Here is a 5,686-nt window from a genome sequence, read left to right as displayed (position 1 = left end):
GACCAGTGAAATAAACTGCGATCTATAAAATTTTTGATTTATGACCTCGAAATAATATGTGACTATTTAGTTCGGTAATATGTGACCAATAAATTAATTGTGATCTTTATTTACGTACTTGTGTGACTATATATATCTGAATTTTGAATGTTTAAATTATCTATCTAATTTTTGAATTTGTGTAAATAATACACCTAAAATATGTTTTTTTTCTCCAAATCCAATTGGTAACTTTCTACGATAGTGAGAACTGTGGCGAAGGATAAGAGTTTCCATCTGATTCAATGGGAGACGTGGCCCATAGCGATAGGAATATTGTGGAGTTAAAAACAAAAGTTAAGCTCTCTCCACAAAATTTCCTTCTTTGGTTGCTTATGTAGTTTTGGAGGAAGCGACGACGGCATATGGAAGTATCTATGCTTCTGTGGTTTAGTTGAAATTTTCTGGGCAGCGTTCGAGTAGGTGAACTTGGTGGACTTGTTGAAGCACAAGTCTGTGGTTTACTGCGTTAGGTTTTTGTGTCTGTTGTCAATAGTGGGCTGTTTTGGAAAGATCGATGGTTTGGTTATTATTGCGAATTGGAAAATGGATACTTGGCTATAGCGGTGGTTGGAATTTTTTACAGTTGGAGGCAATAGAAGTTGGATATTTCTGCTGGAGGAGATCAGGTATAGTGAGTTATAGATCGATTGGGCGGTTAGTGTATAAGCGATTTTGGTAGCACTGGATTTTGGTAAATAACCATGTCGGTAATTTGGTGGTTGGGATTGATAAATACGGAGAAGATGGATTTTGGAGAATAACCATGTCGGTTATTTGGTGGCTAGGATTGATACGGAAGATTGTTGTGTAGTCGGGACAAAAGATTGTGGGCTAAGGGTTGTTGATAAAGTAATTCTCATGTTTAGCTATAATGCCAAATTTGATGCTGCAAAGATTGAGTTTCCAGCAGATAATTAGATTTATAGCAAGAAAATAGACACAAAGGAGCAGTACAGAAACAGAATAAGAATGGAAGATGAATATGGTTAGAATTACAAAAAGAATGGAAAGAAGAAGAAGAAAAGAAAGAAAGGGGTAGGAAATCTGAGGAAAAACCAGGGGGAAAGCTTTTTACTGCAAGCCAAACCCTATTTCATTTCAATCATTCATCAATTGTTTTTCCACGTTCAATATAAACCATATAAATAGAGAAACCAACATAGAAAGTAAATGGGTTTGGGCTAACCAATATTACAAGCCCTATAACAAAACATAAAAATAAAGGATAATGTTCGCATCAACTTATATACCTAACTTTTTTCATGAAATTCGTTCAACCTTCCATTGATTGGTACAACTCGTCCTTTATGATGATTATGTCAAAATATTCTATTCGTATGCTTTAAAATGAGATAAAATATTTATTTATTTTTTTGCATACTTGGTTCTTTTAAAATATGAAAGGCATATAAATTGTTTTATGTTCTCTCATGGACCTTTTTAAGGAAATCCGTGCTAATTAATAAAATGTTGAAGACAAGAATGTGATGAAAAATGTTGGTTATATAATTGTTACAATGATAAAATATTGAGGTTTAGTCAATTAGAATACAATGCAACAAATAAAAAATGTGATGAAGTAATAATCACCCATGAAATAATGTAACTCGACTGATAGTGTAATATTGAGACTTGATCGATTTAGTAGGTGAGAAATCTTTTGTCTTACCATCCTTGAAGTCTAGTCTTCAATGTCAACTCATTCAACTCGCTTCTTCGCAACAACCTGACCTCTCATCACACCGTCACGATAAGTAATGTTATTTAACACTACTTGTGTTAAACACTAGTCAATGAGGTACTAATGTGGCTTTAAATAAGAGGACAATTAAATAAATCATTTAATTTTACCTTTCGTTGAACATATGAAATGTCGAGACACTCAAGATTAACCAACTTTCATAGAAACCGAACCAAGAAATGCAGAAAATAAAAGTGCAAAAATAATGAACACGGTGATTTTTTTGGCCGAAGCCCCAGAGGTTCAGCACAAGTGCCTAATCCCCTGTTGAGCACCCACTATCAATGGATTCAGCTCGGTTGCACTATAAGGCCCCCAAAATCAGGCAGTAAGTATACAATGTTTCCAGAATATTACAATATACAAGTCACAAAGACTTATCTCATAAAGATTCACCAAGGCAGACCACAGTTCATGAAGAAACCACGAACAGATCACTCAGACACTTAAGTCGCAGGTACTGCCATCCAAGAATCACATGACTTCACAAGTCATTATACAATATGTAAGCTATTCCACACATGAAACACAAGAAATCACCAAGATTTCATCAAACCCGACTGCACATCACATGAAACCACTCAGGTTTCCATAAACTCAACACGGCAGTTCAGTAGCTTAGAGATCTATAACATATTCTGGATTAACTCAAGAAAGAGTTTTGAAAATCATTCAAGAATAGAGCCAAAATGAGAGATTCATCGAGAGAGAAAGAGAGGCGACTCAAAAAAACCCTCGAACTCGAGAAGCCGAATGGAGTAAAAATGAAAAACTAACAGCCACCCAAACCATTTAGGGTTAAATATATAGAATGATCTAGAATCAGATCCAACGGCCAAGAGATCAGCATGTGTCACAATCCAGTTGACTCCTTCCATTAGTAAAGTGTCACTTTACAAAACACGCTTTTAGTTAAAATTGTAGAAACACAATTTAAATCAAAGTGATCAGCAGTTCGACTCCCAACAATCTCCACCTTGCTTCCATAATTTTAAGGCATATAGTGTAGCCATGAGCTTAACTAGCATTTATAGTTTCATATGCTCGGTGTACCTGTACATTCAATATAAAGAATCAATGGATAATATCGTCAAACAATTTTCAAATTTGTTTAAAGGTATTACTTTAGTTCCCATGTCTAAGGGGTTGTTCAAGGTACAAATCTTATTTATTTTCAGCAATCCTTTTGAAATAATATCCCTTATAAAATGGTATTTAACATCAATGTGTTTTGTTCTACTGTGGAACATTGGATTTTTACTCAAATGGATTGCACTTTGATTATCAGAAAACAGAATTAGATTAGTATCTACAAAATCGGATTAGTATCTACAAAATCAAGTTCATTTAACAAACCATGCAGCCAGATGCCTTCTTTGATGGCATCAGTGGCTGCAATATATTCAACTTCGGTGGAAGATAAAGAAACAATTTTCTGCAACTGAGATTTCCAGCTTATCACAGTGCCACACAAAGTGTAAAAATAAGATGAAGTGGATTTCCTATTGTTTCTATTTCCAGCAAAATCAGAATCTATATAACCTTTTAGAATTACCCCTTCTTTATCCATTTTAAACATCAAACCTAGGTTGGATGAACCTTTTAAGTATCTCATTAACCATTTTAAGGCTTCCCAATGTGTTTCACCAGGATTCCCCATGAATCTACTCAAAACACTAATACTAAATGCCAAATCAGATCTGGTGCAAATCATTAAGTACATGACTGAACCAATAGCATTGGCATAAGGTATTTTAGACATTCTTTCAAGTTTATCTTCAGTTTTAGGGCATGAATCAGATGTTAGAATAAAGTGATTAGCAAGGGGTAAAGTCACAGACTTACAATCAAACATATTAAACTTCTTAAGGATCTTATTCACATATTCTTCTTGACATAAAATCAAGCAATCAGATTTTTCATCTCTTTTAATATACATGCCAAGTATCTTCTTAGCAGAACCAAGATCCTTCATATCAAATTCTGATTTTAGTTTGTGTTTGATATCATCAATTTCAGCTTTATTGGCACTGGCAAGAAGCATATCATCAACATAAAGCACAAGATACAAAGAATCTTTATCACCACTTCCTTTATAATAAAGACATGTATTATAATTGCTTCTACTAAACCCAAGTTTCAAGACAAATGAATCAAATATTTTATACCATTGTCTTGGAGCTTGTTTTAGGCCATATAAAGATTTTTTTTAGCAAACACAGTTTTTTCAGGATTTCCTTTTATAAATCCTAAAGGCTGATTCATGTAGATAATTTCATCCAATTCACCATAAAGAAAAGCAGTTTTTACATCCAATTGATCAAGTTTCCATTTAAATTGCACAGCTAAAGCAAGAATACATCTTATAGTTGTATATTTGACCATGGGGGAAAAAATCTCATCATAGTCCACACCCTCCTTTTGTGTAAAACCCTTGGCAAGTAGTCCAGCTTTGTATCTAACATTATTAGTGCCACCTTCCCCTTCCTTTATTTTATAAATCCACTTGCAATCAACTAGTTTCTTATCTTTTGGTTTGTCAACCAATTCCCAAGTTTCATTCTTGTATAAGGAAGACATTTCTTCTTCCATAACACTCAACCACCGCTTAGAATCTTTAGATTTCAAGGCTTCATTATAGAAACTAGGTTCAGATTCAATTTCTTCTTGGTAAGTGAACAAAGACACAAAGTCATCACTACTAAACCTAGCATATGGTCTAATTTGCCTTCTATCCCTATCTCTAGTGAGCTGGTACTCATCTAGGGGTGGAATTAAGTCATCACCTTGATTAGATTCAGTCAAATCAGGCTCATTCTCATTCTGGTCAGCCTCTGTACATTCAGTTTCTAGAGGGGCAGAACTGATATCATCAATTTTAGTAGGCTTCACCTCAATTTGGACATCATTTTCAGTTAAGTTCCCTTTCTTCCCTTCCAAACATGGCATACATGATTCATTAAAGACCACATCCCTTCTTATTATTACTCTATAACCCTTTTTCCCATAAACCCACAGCTTATATCCTTTAACATTTTCAGCATAGCCCAAAAACACACACTTTACAGATCTAGGTTCATGTTTCCCTATGTTTTGCTGAGCAAATGCAGCACAACCAAATGTTTTCAAGTAAGAATAAGTAACAGGCTTTTGTGTCCACACAGATTCAGGCACAACATAGTTTAAAGCACTTGTAGGACTTCGATTGATCAAATATGCAGCAGTTTTTACAGCCTCACCCCAAAATAATTTGGGCAGGCCTGAACTTAAAAGCATGCATCTAACCTTATTTAATATAGTCCTATTCATCCTTTCTGCAATGCCATTTTGTTGGGGTGTGTAGGTTACAGTTTTATGTCTTAAAATACCATGCTATTTACAAAAATTATCAAACTCATAGTTGCAAAATTCTAGACCATTATCTGTTCTTAAAGTCTTGATTTTCAAGTCAGTTTAATTTTTAATTTGAGTTTTCCAATCTTTGAAAATAGTAAAAGTTTCATCTTTGGTTTTTAATAGAAAAACCCAAATTTTCCTTGAAAAATCATCAACAATCAACAAGTAATATTTATAACCAGACAATGTAGGGAGAAGGACCCCACAAATCAGCATGTAAATATTCCAGAATTTGCTTTGATTTATGAGTATTCGCAGGAAAAGGTAACTTAACTTGTTTTCCTACCAAACATCGTTCACAATTAGACAAGTCACCAATGTTTAGTTTTCCAAATACACATTTATTATGTAAAGCCTTTAACCCTTTCAACCCAATATGACCAAGTCTACAAGACCATAATTTTGCAAGATTATTTTTATCATCTAAAACTGTTGCTGAAAATCCAAGTAAAGGTTTTGCATTTAGAAAATATAAACCATGTCTCTTTGGGATAGAAGTGATTAAAT

General features: G+C 34.1%; 1 protein-coding gene across 3 annotated transcripts in view; it reads right to left on the bottom strand.

Annotated features, from left to right (window-relative positions):
* Positions 1-1,972: 1,972 nt before the first annotated feature.
* LOC111409201 (protein NSP-INTERACTING KINASE 1-like) overlaps positions 1,973-5,686 on the bottom strand; it is a 10,477-nt gene continuing 6,763 nt past the window's right edge. Inside the window, exon 13 of one of the 3 annotated variants that reach the window (XM_023039197.1) lies at positions 1,973-2,836. The gene's annotated coding sequence lies outside the window, so the exon portion shown is untranslated. The remainder of the gene's footprint in view (positions 2,837-5,686) is intronic. The other 2 variants (XM_023039192.1, XM_023039194.1) reach the window with 2 other exon arrangements.

The sequence above is a fragment of the Olea europaea genome, chromosome 14 (genome assembly GCF_002742605.1).
Source record: "Olea europaea var. sylvestris chromosome 14, O_europaea_v1, whole genome shotgun sequence".
NCBI classification, from domain to species: Eukaryota; Viridiplantae; Streptophyta; class Magnoliopsida; order Lamiales; family Oleaceae; genus Olea; species Olea europaea.
Note: the sequence above shows the minus strand (reverse complement) of the source record. Positions and strands in the feature narration are given on the sequence as shown.